General features: G+C 39.3%; 1 long non-coding RNA gene across 2 annotated transcripts in view; it reads right to left on the reverse strand.

Moving 5' to 3' along the window:
* Nucleotides 1-6,720, reverse strand: part of LOC143842598 (uncharacterized) — an 86,211-nt gene extending 79,491 nt beyond the window's left edge. For both annotated transcript variants that reach the window (XR_013233207.1, XR_013233208.1), the window contains exon 1: nt 6,597-6,720. This is a non-coding gene — a long non-coding RNA (uncharacterized LOC143842598). The remainder of the gene's footprint in view (nt 1-6,596) is intronic.
* Between the last annotated feature and the right edge of the window lie 11,659 nt (nt 6,721-18,379).

Here is an 18,379-nt window from a genome sequence, read left to right on the forward strand (position 1 = left end):
ACAGCTTCTAAAATTACCTATGCAAAACTTTTAACAGTTTAATTTATAACATTTTATTTCATATACTTGGAAGACTTTTCCTTTCCACAGCTACAAGTTTGTAAAGGGGGCTGCCAGTTTTGCACAGAGACTCGGTGTCTATGGACACTTCTCGGTTTAATTGCAATTTAAATTGTGGTGTATTTCATTAGATCTCGGAATGGATTACTATGCTCCATTACTTTTGTTGTTATATATTGAAAAGTTTTAACCATTTTTTCTGCCCAGTATCACATGGATTTTAGGCTACAGGCCTTAAAGAATTTGTCCCATTAAGGGCCGAATAACGTCAAAGCCTCTTGCTCTAAAGGAAGTATTTCAAGGATTAGGATGTAATATCCTCAAGAAAATGAAATTTTAGCTAGTTCAAGGTTTGCACAATGACTGAAGATCAGTATGCTTCTTATGGCTTCCTGGGTGACCTTGGTCCAGTCTCTCTAACCTGGTTTTTAGGTAAAATGGAGGATGGAAAAATGATGCTGGGTCCCCATTAGGGAGATAAGTTGAGTGTAAATATCCAAATAAAATGAATTTTCTTTAATAAATTAGTTTTCTAAGATCAGTACCAAAAATGGTGGTGGAAAGTGCTGTAAAGTCACAGTTGGGTTTTCAAGGCAAGACACATTCAGAGGTGGTTTGCCATTGCATACCTCTGCACAACAATGAGGGACTTCCTTGGTGGTCCCCCATCTAAGTACTAACCAGGATTGACCCTGCTTAGCTTCTGAGTTCTGCTAAACTCAGCTTAGCCTAGGTCATCCCAGTTAGGGCCTATCAAAGCTGGTAACATTGTATCTAAATTAGTTACTTGGGGGTGAAATTTGATAGCTTCTATAGCATCAGTTCACTGCTAAGGAGGCAAGCTGCTCTTAGTCTTGTTCCTTGTAAATTTGCAAAGAAGGGTGAAACTTTAGCATTACTATGTAGCTAGGAGATTGGCAAAAATACTTTTAAAAATTTAGTGGCATAAGACTAACAAAACTAACAAAAACTCTACACATACACACATTTCCAATGATCACAGCTTGCAGTGTCAGTGGGTTCAACCATGCATTCTATACACTCAACATGTCCCACCATATTATGAAATCGTGTGACTCTCATTTTTCAGAATGGCTGATAACATAGCAGAGAATCCCCTAGTGGTCTGCAAAATGAAAAACAGGGCTTCACAGCTGCTTGTCAGATTCAACCCAAGTCTTGTCAGTTTCAAGATTGGCCTGTGTTCTCTGCCTGTGTTCCTTTCTGTTCCCTTTCATTCAACAAACTAATGCTCAAATGCATGCACAAAACCTGAACCTTCAGAATTTAAAGGGAAGGTGCATGCTGGACACTACTGCACAGCTGAGATAGGGTAACTGCATAATTTTAAAAAAAAAACTTTGGACATCACCCTCCCCATGCAAAAGTGATGTTCACCCAATCTAGAAAAGTGTGAGTTTTAAATTATAGCGGCAGAATAAATATACCAGAGGAAAAATAATGGTGTGTAAGATGGTCAAAGAATCTGAAATCAAGTTTAAAGGCTTACTGCTTTTAAAATCTGCAGTAATGGGTCTTTGTATTGACACACATAGGATACAATCCTGCAGATGGCTAGGCTGATTAACTCCCATTTCTATCCATGAGGATCTCAGCAGGCTATGTGCAGACATTCAGCTTTAGATGCAAAGCATTTCTGGCTTTGCAAAAAGATCCTAGAATTTTCTAGTCAAGAGTTTGTGTGTGTTAAGTTAATCAATGCAATATTTAACCATTTTCAGATGGTTTGCTGTCATAACTGGCTGAAAGTCATCATTAGGCAACTGTAGTGATGAGCAGATTTCTGTTCCGGTTATCTGACTTTTCATGCCACTATGGAGTTAAGGGTGGCTTGCACAGAGATTTTAATCCACATGAACTATATCATATAGGTAAAGCCAAAAGAGTGTGACTGGCCCTTCAGGTTACCCAAAGAGATTCAGGGCTGACTGGGAATTTGAACCCAGGTCTCCCTACTCATAATTCAATGAACTAACCACTATACCACTTTGGAGTAATATAGATAAGCCAATTGTCGGATTCTTTGCCTTTTTGAAATGCAGCGGATCTTACTCTTTCATTATATTTTTAAAGACTGGAATGTTCTATTTATACAGTGTAGAAATGAGATCTTTTCAGATGATTTGAAATTATATAGAGAAGATATTATACAGATATCATTATCGCAACCTATAAATAGTCCATTCCTAGACACATCTGCAGGGAAACAGATCTATTGATCTGCAATAGCATTCATGTCACATAATGAGCAAGGATTCTAGCTTTATAAATTAAGGGAGGAGTGAAAAAGTTTGTTTTTAATGCCCCATAAAATGCAAATTGAAATAGACACATTTCAGATTTGTTGCAGTTATCCTTTAGTAGTTTTAACTATCTTTGAGCATATTAACACATTGCTAAAACCCTTTTTAACTCTAAGCCAAGCACTATTGTTCAGAAAGGCTTGCATTCCACTGAGGTAGACTGATTTTTTCCCCATGCTGTTATAATGAGAAATTGAGAGCCAGACTGGAAGCTCAAGACAAAAATGTATGCAATACAATAATCACTGTCTCATATTAGCCATACATAAAATCTAATAAAACTGCTTCCTTTTTAAAATATAGATTAATAAAACAGATACAAATAAGAACTTACAACAAATACAACACCATGTAGTGTATAAAAGGATTACATCATGTTGTTTATAAAGGAGGGGGGCGAGTTTATGTAGCAATGTATAGGTAATTAACCCAAATTATTATTTCTAGGCTAGCATGCTGCCATTTTAGATGCATTTGGTTTTGGTTATCTTTAAACAAATATATGTTTTCAAACTAACAGTACAACTATCAACTGAGTTATATCCCTCAAAGTCCACTTAAGCCAACATATTTATTAGGATGTGAGCTCATCTTCAGTTTCAAAAACAAGGGAGCAGCTTTCCAAATGTGCAAAAATTAAATTTAACATACAGATGGAAGCATGAATAGTTCTGAACTTGCCAATCACAGCATAAGAGATAATTTACACTACTGAGAATAAAGCTTCCTTTGGACTTTAAGATACAGTTTGCACTGTGAAATAAGAGTATCATAACTTAAAACTAGTTGGCCAGCTACATTTGGGGGTCGGATAGCTTTAATATTTTTAAAACATTTTTATTCTCTGTTAAATTATCTGAAAGTTCAAAAAATACAGTTTTACCACTACTTCTTTGATCTGGAAAGCAGTGTTTTTTATTTGTAGTCCCACAATTGGAAACAGGGAAAAACAAAAACTTCAGAACCAGGCAATGTAACAATCATTATCAACTCACCTACAGTCTTAAGTAGGACTTGAAACTTCTTTCAAGAATTAGAATCAGGTTCCTGATGCTTCTTTGAAACTTTCACAAACTCAGTACTGAACACATTAAACATAAATCTGTTTTAGTTACTTGTTTCAATAATGTGTTTTAATAATTTTAGCAGATCATTTATTTTGCATTGTATGTATTGTTGTTACCCATCTTGGGTCTTGACTGCATCAGGAGACAGGTAGGATATATAACCTCTAAATAAATAACCAGCATTTATTGCCGTGAGATTTGCTTCAATACAAATATTACCTTTAGGGCAAGAAAATTAGAGTAATGGGAATGAAAAATACAAAGTAGTAGTTCCCCCACCTTTAGGATCATATTTTCTCCTTGACATTAAACAATCATGGGTCAAATACCTGTCTATCATTCTTTAGCCCACAATGCTAAACATATCAGTAGTGAAGGAATGGAAATCATCCTGGGATCACAGCTTTTGGATTCAGTATCATTGTTTTGTTTATTAATCCCAAAAACTGAGAATGAATTTCACACTAATTAAAATGCTAATAGACTTTCAGTATGATCTGGATATTTACTTAGAAGTAAACATGACTGAGTCCCCTACCACTAAGTATGTACAGGCTTGCAAACTAAGATAGATTTTTTAATATATATACGTGAACATTATTTGTCCATATATGTTAAAACCCGTTCCAGTCAATATATTCCTATATTTACGGCAAAATTAGAAAAGGGGATATAGACCAATATTCTTGTCCATGAATCAGCAAAACGTCTTTATGACAAAAAACAAATCCGGCCCCACTGTAAATGGAAAACATCGCCATCTAAATTTATCTTTCAAAAAAGTTAGTAAGATTCTTTTAGTATAATTGAAATCATTTTTATACACATCAGCAAAACTGTAGTTCCAGTAAGTTTATTTGTGATTTGTCTCCTGGGCTACACAATTCAAAAGCCAGATCTTTGTGACTGTTTATTACCTTCTCCCCTGAAATTCTTAAGCACTTTAAGAACCCACAAATCATTAAGAAGCAGAATCTGTGTTTTGTCCTTGAAAGTTTTTTTCCCTTTAATTTTCTCTGTTTCAGGGACTTGAAAGTCTTAAAAAATAAATATGAATTTGCCATTAGCACCATCTTATGCCATGACCAGGAAAATGTATTAGTAAAACAAGACATAAAGGGGGACAAACTACTTTGTAAGATTTAGTGAACTTTAGTTCTTGCAGTAATTTTATACAAGTTAACCGACTCATTGCCATCACCTTGCAACAAAACAGATGATGCATTAATGCAGAAGTATCCAACTTGCCCCATCATTGCCCTAAGAAATTTGTATGACTCTCTACATTTCAGTTTTACCGACCAATATCTTCCAAAATCCAATCTCCTCCTCTATAACTCTTGTAAAGCTACAACTCCTCCCGCCCCCCATCCCATCATATTTGATATTAATTTAGAGAGTTACCAAATTACCAACAACAACAAAAAAAAGCAATCCAGCCATTCTTAATGAGTGCCGCCATTAACAATTTTTCCCCCTGACTGCAGACCCTGTTCAAATACCTTGGACACCTTGTTAGCACAGAATGAGGGTGTTCAATCAAGAGACTGGGAATTGGAAGTACCAAGGCACAGGGTCTGAGTGATGATTACGAGGGCATGAGTAGGAGTACCAAAGTAGCCGTCTTCTACGCTGCAGGACGCTGAGCAACCTTGAAGTCTACATTTGTAAATCAGCCCGGATGATTATAGAAGTCACAAGCAAAGAGAACATATGAAACAATGATTTGCACCATTCTCTCCGTGTTTTAATTTGCTCTCGACAGGAACGCAGCGCTGTTAAGCGCTGCGGCAGCTTTGTCTTTGCAAATTTTGCACCTCGTTCGGCATTTTTCAAAGTGGCAAGCTAACTGCCTTAAAAGTAGGAACGCAACAAAGAACTATTGTTTTCCGGTGGTGAAAACCACTTTCAATGCCATAATACAGCCTTGCTCTAGTACTCGTTAAAACACCTTTGATGCATAGACAGACTCTGTAACCTTTCTCCCCCCTGACAGTTCCTGCTCTCCCAAGTATTTAGAGAAAGAGACATTTTAGTTAGCAAGTCAAAGCTTTATCACTGTGTTGTATTATGCTGAGCAACTGTGCAATCAGGTTCCTCGGCAGGGGAAGTCTGAGAACATTTTTTTTTTAAGTTTGCCACTTATAAAAAGAAATACTGTAACATTAATAACGTAAGTATAAATTCAAGTACTTTTTGTGATGGAAACAAATCTTCTAAGCACTTTACATTCTTTTTTGAATAAAAACTGTAGCAGGGAGTTAAACATAAACAGATTTTTGTCAAAACAAAATTAAATAGAGAGAGGGGGAAATGAAGAAAATTAAGACATCCGAAGCATTGCAGTTCTCCATTATCTTTATTTAAATATGGAGCCTGGCTGCCCCCCCCCCCTTCTTATCCTAAGCAGTTAATGTGGAAACACATTCTATTGACAATAATAGGGATCATGTTTAAATAATGTATTTATGGACAGTGTGAAATAGTTTCTTTAGCATTTGTATTTCAAAAGCCATTAATAAAATATGTACTCCCAATGGAATGAAGCTTTTCTTTCCTTTTACAAACTACTAAAAATGTCCCATTTATTAAAGATAGTTTTATACTTATCATGGGAAAAATTCCACAATTCTTTACGTATGTTGAGAAAAGAAATCAAATGCTATATTACCATGCAGCTGCTTGCCATTCATAGAGAGCAGAACAAAATAATCTCCTATCCTTTCTTTATGGCAGACAGTACATAAAAACGAAGAGTTCATAAAGGAATTTGGAAATCATTACTTTTCCCATCAGTAACTGTATGTAAAACCAGATAAAGTGTTGTTTAGTATATCACCTTCTGGTTTTTATTATCTATCGCGTTTCACTGTTCAGTCTGGAAATCTCACAACTTTTTTTCCGTGGGATAGAAGGACTTGAAATGAACAATCAATTATATTTAATAATATGCTCAACTCTCAAAGCAGAACAGAAAACACTGTAGTATGCATATATAATCAATCTTCCCTCAAAGTTTCATTGTTAACTGTGTTAGTAGGAGGACCAGCTATTCTATATATGTCTTTTTAAGTTTAGTATAATGGTTAGTATTGTAAACACAACAATGTAGAGGGCTAATGCAAAAGTTTATAATTCTACATACCTATTAACTTTCTATTTGACCTTTTCAAGGCCCTCAAACAAAAGCAGCAACAGACAAGAGATGGATTTTATAGAATTCTCTCGGTAAGATATGACCGTCTGGCTTTGGTTTTGCTGGGCTTTTCCAAATGTAGAGGGCGCTGTTGCTCATGTATTTTGCAGCTGCTTTGCCTAAGAAGAAGGAGGGGGGAGGGAGACCTCACTGTTGTTTAATAGCTTGATGTTTACATTTTTAAAAGTTCCCTATACATGGAGAACAGGAACATTTTATATTCTCTTTTCTTTTCTTTTTTTTTTTTTTGCAAGGCATTATGGAAATAGATTCTGAATTCCCCGCAAAGTACTGCTGGGTTTCAAATAATCACTGTCAAAAGTTAAATGTCAAATGTTTCCATATAATGTTCCCTTTGGCAGAGATTGATAAATCAGCTACCAGTTCCTTGTATTCTGAAAGATATATATGAAATATTTTCATTTTGATTGTTTAAGACCAAAATGTTTTTTTTTAAGAGGGCAAATCCCATTATTTAAACCCCGGTATATACTCAAAGTGATGCTTGAAAAATCTGCCGATTACACACCTCCTTTAAGAACACGGGACTTCCATTTCCAAGAAAGATGCTTGCTTTTCCTTTGGGAATGCAGCTCGTTGATAGGTCCATATGTGAATGAAAACATGTAAAATTCAACAAAACTAACCAACTAGTACAGATAATGCAGGATCTTGGAATGTTTGGAATGACAGGTGTCTTTTAGTTTAAAGGATTCCTCCTTCTTTAAAAGAACAAGGTGTAGCCAACATCTAATGATGCACAACTTTCCTGGCAGAGTAATACAGCTCGACCCAATTCCCTCCATGGATCCCTAGCATTCATTAACATTCAGTACTTTCCCCCTTGACACATCTTCAAACCAGTAATGTCACTCTTAAACCTCCCAACATCATCACCATCATCAACATCATCATCAAATTTTCAACAGCTTCATCCAATATCCCCCCCCCCATCACAGTTCGGACCCAATACAAACTTAAACACGTGTTCATTGAAATCAGAGGGCATAAGCATGTTTAACTACATGCTATCTTGTATTCTGTGCATCTGTTGGCAGCTATCTAGATGAGGGAAGGGAAACCTGGAAGGAAACTGAGAAAGTCCAGGCTTCAGTTCCCTATCTGAAGGGCAAGAAAGTTTCCTGGTTTCAGAAAGAAATAAGGGCATCTATATTCCTTGCTTGAAATTAATGCAAGCGCTGCTTAAACAGGAAACAGAATTAAGTCTCTATGAACTGTTTCTGCAACTTTCCTGCATTTTGGCAACACCATGAGATACATGAAGCACTTTTTCCATGTCCTTGTTTATATTAAAGTTCCAATGTCATTTGCCCACATCAACATTTTCTGTGTCAAAAGGTGGCCAACGGCCGTAAAGTAAGACGTGCCGGTTCTTTTCAGCATTTTCGCCCCTTCCTCTGAATTCTGTACACTTCATGCTGGATCCTTTAATGCAGGTTTGTAATGGAGAAGATAAATATTGGAAGAAATGTGATTTATTGTTAGTTCTGGGATGAGTTTTCATTTTAGGGAACGCTTTTAAGATAAACTGATTACCTGTCAAATAAGAAAACAGGCATATATATCACCATGATTGTCCACCACTGCTAAGCTTTCTTGTTTAAGAAAAATTTTACGAATACCTAGAATAAAAAAGGGGGGGAAACGATGCCTATTGTTTGCTTTTGTCCAGACCAAAGCAGGTTTTTCTTTTCTTTTTTAACCTAAGAGCAGATTAAACTGTAACAGTCGCTTCTGATGATTGCTAGTGCCAAGTCTTTGGGGCCAAGTCACCCCAAGCTCGGCCTGGCTTGGATGCTGAGAAGCATTTGGCCCTCTCTTGATGTCAAATCACTGCCATCAAAACAATGGCTCATATTACATGAAAATCTTGTGCAAATGAGCCATAATGGAAGTGAATGACAATCTCTTAAGACTATGTGGCAGGATTCGCCTTTGATCTGAAATACTGTTAATCTTTCTCAAACATAACACTAAGTATACTTGGCAAATCCTGTAACAGCCCGTTCTCTTATAGTGCGGGCCCGCAAAATCGACAGCCATTAAGTGAAATACTTGCCAATCAGGAGTTCCATATAAGCTACACAATTCTGTACAGTTTCTTTTTTGGGGGGTGGGGGGTGGGGGTGGGGGAGGGAGAAGCATTGTTAGCCCTTGTTCCTCTACAGCAAGTGGTGTGGGAGCTGTCTGCAACCAAATTCAACAATATTTTAAATTAAGAATGGGATATTTGTCACTCGCTGCAAGAGAGTACTTCCTCACAAGCTTATTTAATGCCACAAAACGGGAAGCCTGCTTTCTTTCCAAAATCCCTTAAAGTTTTCAGTATCTGCTCTAGATTGCAAGTATGAATAGAATTGTGGCTTGAGAAACAAGCCTGATTGAATGTATCCTTTTTCGCTGCTGATGGAAATATGGAAGACCTTACACTTTCTAGATGATGCCCAAATTAAATAACTGCAGGGATTCACCTTGTCTGGGAAAACACATTGAAAATGGGAGACCTTTCCCCTTAGACTGCTTTATAGTCGGATCACACCTTGTCTTTTTGTTGTTGTTGTGCAGTCAAATATGTGCAGCGTATGTAGACAAATGCAAAGAGGGTAAATCATATTGATTCAGTGCTAGTCGGAAGCACATCTCTTTCAGTGGTGTGCTGCTTTTGAAGTACTGCCTAAAATCAACCCTGGGCTTCAAAGAGAGAGGATTATAGCCTTTATCCAGCAATTAATATGGCTGAAACTCAGAATGTCAGCACCTGACAACTATACAGGCTGGGCAGCAGCCTGGTAGGGGTCCGGTCCCCTGAAGAATTGGAATTTACAATAAAATTAGTGCATAAATAGATTGAAATATTTTGGGGGGAGGGGGAAGTGTACAATTTCTAATGTCTTAACGACCTGTCTCTATTTTGACATGAAGGGGAGGGAAAAAATGGTGGTGTCCCTTGACCTTTAACCTGCCTTATCCACCTAGATTATTTTAATCTCCCACCAACTGTTAAGCAGAAAGAGTGCTATTAAAGAGAAAGCTATTCCTTTTTCCTTCTTACATAGATCAGATGACAACCTTCCCAAGTCCCTCCTCTCCGCCAGAGTTCAAGGGTTCAAAAATGGTCAGAATACCAAGCAAGAGAAAATCAGCAGGATGTTGCCAAAAAAAAAAAAAAGTTTAAGCACTTTTGTTTAATGCAGAGCAGATAGATGATAGATGAGTACGTACACGCACACTCTCTCAAAATTTTACTTCCCAATTTACTTTCAACTAGTTTGGATCCAAAGTATTCCTAAGCATTAACATTTGTGAAAGACACAATAAGCGGTGATCATTTGAATCCAAACTTTCTTGCTTGAAAAGTCTTTCCAATGTTCAGGAAAATAAAGAATTATCACAAAGCAACCCTGTCGAATGTCAATCCACTGCAGATATCATGAAAATAACTTAAGGGTACATTTACATACAGAGTAATTTACAGGCTGCCAGGGACATGAAATCTCTGAGCCAGTACTGGCCTAGTATCTGAGAGATGTAGGTTTGCATACCCACTCTCCAGTAAAATTGCAAAACTCTGTGATGGTAGATACCCAAAGAAGAACAGCTGAAGAATACAACTTCCATCCAGCATGATGCTTTGTTTCTAAAAGTTGTGCAAAATATCAGGTCTATCTGTTACAGAATGTGAGCATTGTGCTTTCCAGGAAGATGTGATGGAGCTCTTTGGACTCTCCCCAGCTGAAACTGAGTGGCTTGAAAACGTAGATATTAGTATTTAGAGGGATTGCCCAATCTGTCAGCATAACCATTGAACCTACTTGGCTGCATATTTTATATTATCATATGCTTCTTGTGTGCCATACAATAAACAAGTGAATTCTTAAAGTTAATAGTAAAACAGACCATGGCAATGGAAGAGAATACTGAGAAATATTTTAGATGTTATATCTTAGCTGTGGTCAGGCCCAGCAACTTGAATCTAAATGTTTCAAAATAATTTTGTAGGAACTGGATTTTTGAAAGAGACCCCACAAATATATGATCAACATGTGACAGTAGTACTGTCATAATTGCATGAACCGCCCATGAGAAAACAAGAAGCCTTATTGGATCACACTAACAGTTTGTTTAATCCAGCATGCTGTCCTCTAGTGGCCAGTCAGGTATCCCATGGAAGCCCACCAGCAAGACCCTTAGACCAGTGGTAGTCAACCTGTGGTCCTTCAGATATCCATGGATTCCAATTCCCATGAGCCCCTGCCAGAAAATGCTGGCAGGGGCTCATGGGAAATGTAGTCCATGGACATCTGGAGGATCACAGGTTGACTACCGCTCTTAACAGCTGATTCTCTCCCAGCATCTATGAAACAGAGGTATCTTGGTTCTTAAACCAGAAACCCAAATAGACTAATAGCAAATGTCAGACCTATCCTCATGAAATCTGTCCACCCCCCCCCCTTTGAAATTATCTAAGCCAGTGGCCATCACAACCCACCTTGAGGCAGCAAGTTCCACAAGTCAACTACCCATTGGTTCCTTCAGGCAGCTCAATTTAGTCAGATAGTGTGTGCGAACAGGACATAGAATCTCCAGCTTTTCATAGAATCATAGAGTTGGAAGGGGCCATACAGGCCATCTAGTCCAACCCCCTGCTCTACGCATGTTCAGCCCTAAGCATCCTAAAGCATCCAAGAAAAGTGTGTATCCAACCTTTGCTTGAAGACTTCCAGTGAGGGGGAGCTCACCACCTCCTTAGGCAGCCTATTCCACTGCTGAACTACTCTGTCTGTGAACATTTTTTTCCTGATATCTAGCCTATATCGTTGTACTTGTAGTTTCAACCCATTACTGCATGTCCTCTCCTCTGCAGCCAACGGAAACAGCATCCTGCCCTCCTCCAAGTGACACCCTTTCAAATACTTAAAGAGGGCTATCATGTCCCCTCTCAACCTCCTTTTCTCCAGGCTGAACATTCCCAAGTCCCTCAACCTATCTTCATAGGGCTTGGTCCCTTGGCCCCAGATCATCTTTGTCGCTCTTCTCTGTACCCTTTCAATTTTATCTACGTCCTTCTTGAAGTGAGGCCTCCAGAACTGCACACAGTACTTCAGGTGTGGTCTGACCAGTGCTGTATACAATGGGACTATGACATCTTGTTTGTACAGACATGTACACTCAAACTGTGGGTTTCCAAACACACAAGGCCAGACTGGAAAATATGTATGTTGTCCATTGGGACTGCACATTTCAAGAAGACAATGCAAAATATGATTTCCCCTGATATGTTGCTGAGTTACCAGAAGAGACACTGTGGCAAATGATGCAGGAGGCAGAGGCTGCACATCATTTTAAGATCCTTTGTCATTGGGTATTTGAGCTTGTGTATTAAATTGTTTGTGTCTATAGGCAACATTAATGGTCCTTCAACTGAAAAGAGGAATAAAATATTTACTAAGCATTTCAAGGAGCTCCTCATAGGAAGCTATCTTAATAACATATCAATGAGGTAGGTAGTTGTGTTAGGCTTAAGCGGGGTCCAGGGACACCTTTAAGACCAGTAAAGTTTTATTCAAGTTATAAGCATTCATGTGCCTGCACACTTCGTCAGATACAGTAGCGATCCCCAACCTGTGGGCTACGGACCACATGTGGTCCTTCGACTAATTGGAGGTGGGCCCCGAAAGATGCCTTCTCCCCCCCCCCCGGCCCTTTACAACACACTTCGGGTGTCATTGTCTCCCATCACTCCCAGATGGGACTATCTCATTGCAGAGAAACAAGCTCAGGGTTCCCATTGATTTGTCATTGTTATGAGTTAAAATTTCCATGAAAATAAAATGTTCCTTATGTTCATTGTTGTGGCGTGTCTGTATCTTATTTTGAAGGGATGTTTAAACATTACCATAGCGATCAGAGAGCGTTAGGGCAGTGGTTGAGAGTAGAGGAGTAAACTACCCCCCCCCCCACCGGGCCTCAGTAAAATTGTCAAGCGTTGAGTGGTCCCCGGTGATAAAAAGGTTGGGGACCACTGGTATAGGTAATCCAAAACGGCTGGTGTAGTTTCATTTTTAAACCCATTGTTAGTTGGAGGGGAAGACATTGAAAAGCAAGAAAGACAAGAAGAATGGGAAGAAAGTAAAGGAAGAGTGGAGGGAGAAAGAAAAAAGGAGGAAAAGGGAGATGGTGAGAGCTGAAATAAGAGAAAGAAACAGAGTGAGGCCAATGGGGGCTTCCAAAGGGGGGGGGGAATCAAGAAAGGACAAGAAGGAATAGGTTCACCAATCACCAAGCAGAACCTGGATGTTTCTTTGTTTTACAACATATCTCCAGATTACAGAGATCAGTTCATCTGGAGGAACCGGCTGTTTTTTAGTGTTGACTCGCTAGTGTTATACTTCACTAAAAATGCCCCAACTCTTCCTGGGCACCAGCTCTAAATCCCCAGAAATTTCCCAATCAGGAATTGGCAAGTCTAAGAATTAGGTAGTAGGGAGGAGAGAAATAAGGAAGCACAGAATGGAAATTGAGAGCAGGATAAGGAGGGAGAGTGAAAAATAGTAGAGCAGGTTTTTCTCAACTTTTTTACCATTGGGAAACCCCTGAAACATTCTTCAAGCTTTGAGAATCCCCAGAAGTGACGTGATCATGCAGAATATAATTGGGAAGCATTGCTGTGCATACCCATCCAGAGTCCCTACCTTTCCCACCCCCTCCAGTCCCATCATTGGCCATTGGAGGGGGGGTTCAACATGACCATATATGGTCATATCACCAGATAAATGCATTAAAATGTATTAACTCCCACCCACTTGGAAAACCCTTCCAGGAACATCAAGAAACCCCAAGTTTTCATGAAACCCTGGTTGAGAAAGTCTGAGTAAAGGAATGAGAGTTCCCCTCCCATAAATCCTGGCGAATCCACCACCTGGGGCTTGCTCCTTACAGGTGAAGCCTGGAATTCTGTTGAATGAGAAATGGTCTCTGGCTACAGATATCAGTTCCCCTGTAGAAAATAGCTGGACAGTGGGTGCTATTGCTCCTTCTCCTCCCTAAGGACTACCCTTACCAAGGCTCCATCCTCATATCTCCACCAATTTCTCAAGTTGGAGTTGGCAACACTACCACCACTTGTTTTTCCTCTTTGCGATACTCAGATTTCAATCTCTGTGCATGTATTTCACAGCTGTCTTGGCATCAGGTCTTGGATACTGGCTCATTATCAAACAAGTCATGACTGGTTTGACATAAACAGGGGGGAGATGCATTTCAAAATTTCATCTGCAAAGTTGCAAGATGAAAGACCAAAACATGATTTACTGTCTCCAGCACAAGAAAAATTACACTATGACAAATACGAATTATCATGCATTCCAAAAATTTTTTTCTGAGCTGCAATACTATCTCGCTCCTAAATATTTGTGGCTATAATGGTGAATAGACAGAGGAGTGCAATCTCTTACTCAGCATTTTGAAAGCAAACATCACAAAGTACACATAATAACTGGAATTGCTCAAGAGAGACCATAAATTGTACCTGTAACCCTGTGAAAGCTATCTGTGTGAAAGTTAAATGATCAAATGGGCTTACATGCAAGTGCTCTAACAGAACTGGGTGCCAGAAGACTCTGAATAACCTGATTTGCATCCCATCAAACACTTTGGAATGTTCACCATAGTCTCTTCTAGAATAAAGCATGACCAGTTCCCAAGCAGTTAGCAGATTTCAAGGTCTGTATTATCTGCATAGTGAATCACCGTTCATTTTCCCCCCACTGCATTGGGGGGAATCTTTAATTTTGAAACGCACTGCCTCCCCGCCATTACAAGCCCCTCCAGGGCAATGATCTATCAAGTTCTGACTGTCTCAAACTGTTTGTGCTGGATTCAGCATCTATCACTCCTCTGACTTGCTGCACAATCAGCCAAGAAACAATAATTTTCAATTAAGAAACCTGGATAAGACTTGGGGACTTGATTTATGGTGCATGACTAATTACCAAATAGCTCATCTAATGAAAATTAAGCTCCTGGTTACTACAAAGATTTAACTTCATTTTCTTGAGAAGATGCTGATGCTACCCAGAATATAATTTACTGAAATTTTTAATATATATATATATATATATATATATATATATATATATATAATTTACTGAAGTTCTGTGATTTGTAATTAAAATGATCTCATTCTAATCATGTGGCATTGCAGTATTTACACCAGGAAAATTTATGTGCTTATACTTTGCTGTGGCATCTTTGTCACATTTTCTGTAAAGGTACCAGGTCCTCACTAACTGGATCACTCATTAATCCACTCACTCACAGGGGATTCAAAACGGTCTGCGCACTAAAGCTGATAGGCTGCTAAAATTGGGTAGCCATATATTGTGTGTCATTCTGACTGCTGGAAAAAAATTGAAAACCAAGTGGCTGTTTGCAGTTTGTGCAGAGGTTCCTGGCTTTTCTGATCCCATGAGAATGGCGAAACTGATAGGACTACAGCTGGTTATAAAAGAGGAAGACCCAATATGAGATGAAAGCACTCAATAAAACAAGCCATGGTCTTCAAGACCTGAATGAGGAAGGCTGTTAATGATAGGACATTTGGAAGACTATCAATTCCTTGAGTTGACATAAGTCAGAAGTGACTTGATAGTGCATAACACATGCACACAAATATGCCCAGGGCATGAGCTTTTATTTAAGTCTGAGGTTGCTTCAACAAGAAGAGTTTGTTTCAGCTTGGGTATAAAACTGCAGGGTATTTTCTTTCCAGAATTTCTAAAGAACTTCATTTCCCATTTGTCCTCCATTCATGCACACCCATAGTTTCCTCTGTTTTAATCCATCATTTTCAAAACCAGCTTTGGTATACAATCAGAGAGTTGGGATGGGCCATACAGGCCATCTAATCCAACCCCCTGCTCAATGCAGGATCAGCCTAAAAGCACCCATGATAAGTAGCTGTCCAGCTGCTGCTTGAAGACAGTAAGGAGGAGCTCACTACCTCCTTTAGGCAGCTGATTCCACTGCTGAACTACCGTGACTGTGAATTTTTCCCCCTGATATCTACCTGGTACCATTCTACATGCAGTTTAAACCCATTACTGTGGGTCTTATTCTCTGCTGCCAACAGGAACTACTTCCTGCTCTCCTCAAAGTGCAACTTCTCAAATATTTATTGAGAGCAATTATGTCTCCTCTCAACCTCCTCTTCTCCAAGATGAACATTCACAAGTCTCTTAGCATTTTCTTATAGTGCTTGATCTCCTGGCCTCAAACCATCCTTGTCACTCTTCTGTACCTTTTCAGTTTTGTCCACATCCTTTTTGAACTGAGGCTTGCAGAACTGCACACAATATTCCAGGTGTGGTCTGACCAATGCAATATACAGCGGGACTATGACATCTTGTGAATTTGATGTGATGTACCTGGTTTCCCAGAGCTAGCTATCCTCTGCCCAATTATACATCTGCCTGCATTTTTGATCATCCAATGGGCTTGTGTGGGAAACAGTGTATTAATTATTGTATCACTATTGTTGTGAGTTTTATTGTTTTATGGGGGTTTTAATGGGGAATCCTTAATGTTAATATATTGATGTGTACATGAAATATTGTAAACCACCGTGAGCCGGTTCTCCAAGAGCGGTGGTCATACAAATCTAATTCATAATAGATGATGATGATGATGATGATGATGATGCCTCTGCTGATACAGCCCAAGATTACGTTTGCCTTCTTTACTCCCGCATCATACTATCTGCTCAGATCTAGCTTACAGTCCACGATGACCCCAGGATCTTGGTCACACTCACACAGCTACCCAGAAGTATATCTCCCATCTTCTCTTTTTTGTGGCCCCAAAGTAGAACTCTGCACTTATCCCTATTTAATTACATCTTGTTCTCATTTGCCCACCAGATTAGAAACTCACCAGATTAGAAATCCAAACTCCTAACCACTCCACCAAGAGAATCCCTCTGTGTGGATCCTCCATTGCTACTATGAATGCCTCTGCATTCAGAGCACACAAAGGAAATCATGTGGAAGCAGCCTGAATTTCACACAAAGTTCACAAGAAGTAGCTCTAAAAGCGTGCTGCCTATAAGAAACGGTCAACAGAAGCTAAGCTGTTGCACCTTGCTATGCGTACAGATGTCTGAACTTTCTGAACTCTCCATATGATGGCTAAATAAAATGCATAGGACCCAAAACAAAGCATTTATACTTAGAGATATTTTTTCTGTCTTTCTTCTTTCTTTCTTTTTTTTTTCTTTTTTTTTTTTTTTGCATTCAGACCTTGGTATGTCACAATTGCTGTTGCACAATTACATCCAGCTGCAGTGTGAACTAGCAAGCATAGGCGAGTGATGAGGCTGCAGACATATGTGGATTGTTGAAGCCAGGTAAAGACAGAATACAATGCCCTTTGCCTTTGACCCTGCCATGCTGACACACCCTTGAAGTGCCTTCTATTACGCACTGAAGAAACAAATTATAGTGAAAAGTGACAGTGAAGGAATATGAGACCTTCACACCAACAGCTGGGAAGTATGTCCAGAACTGTCACCAAAGGGAGAAAGGAAGGGAAACCCAATGTATACAGGAAACGATTTGAGTTCTCAGAAAGCCTTTATGGGAGTTATTCATTTATGGTCAGAAGGACAGCTGGCAACCAGAAAGGAAATTTAAAGTAAGTTTCATTTCCTCTCTGACCCTTTTTTAATGTTTGGGATTTGCTGGAGTCGATGGGAGGGGCAGGGAATAAATTGAAGAATAAATAAAATACAGAAAGATGTGCAGATCTACCAGCAGGACGAAATTGCAACTGATTTCCCCCCCAGCCTTCTTGGTGCCATTCCCACAAAAAGAAAAATAATTTATGTAACATCTTCTCAGCAATGAAATGGGGAATGGCTGGATGAGTTTCGGACTCCTTGATAGTACTTTGCCTATTCCAGTATTGCAGATGATCTTTATTTTCCTTGATTTAATTCATTTATATATTGCCTTTTCCCCAACGGAGAACCAAAACAGCTTACATTGTTCTCCTCTCTAACATTTTATCCTCAGAACAACCCTGTGAGGTAAGCTTGCCTGAGAGCGTGTGACTGGGCCAAGGTTAACAGATTTCCACAGCAGAGTGGGAAACTGAAGTCTCCCACATCTTAAATGCACTCTTTGACCACTGCACCACCCTGCCTTTCAATATCCAAGGCATTTTGAGGCATTTGTGGTTAAGATCGGTGACTTCTAACCTGGTCAGAGTCTGCACTTACTTTCTTTATTCCATTGTCAATCCTGTTGAATTCAGAACGCTTTGAATTCGGGTCTTCCTCTCCCCCCTCCTCCCCATTGAAACAGGAAAGTCTTCTGCACGTGGTTAGGGAGGCTCAGAAGGTGGGGGGGCTCTTTCTTTTCTTGAAGCCTCTTTCTTTTCTTGGAGGGGAGGGGGAGAGGATCGAAAAAGGCAGAGGAAGGAGGAAAAATCCAGGACCGACAGAAGTTGAGAGAAGTCAGGGGCTTCTCCTTTAAGGCAAGTGTGTCACATGACCAGGTGTAGCCTATCAGAGGTTCTCTACCATGGAGCTTTCTTTATTCAGGATTTTCAGCAGTCTCAGATATGGCACAATAAAGGTAGGGTCACTCCGGATCAATCCTTCTTGCTGCAGAAGGAAAATTAAAATCGCCCCAAATCCAAACTGAAATCGCATT

Source organism: Paroedura picta, chromosome 8 (assembly GCF_049243985.1).
Source record: "Paroedura picta isolate Pp20150507F chromosome 8, Ppicta_v3.0, whole genome shotgun sequence".
Lineage (NCBI taxonomy): Eukaryota > Metazoa > Chordata > Lepidosauria > Squamata > Gekkonidae > Paroedura > Paroedura picta.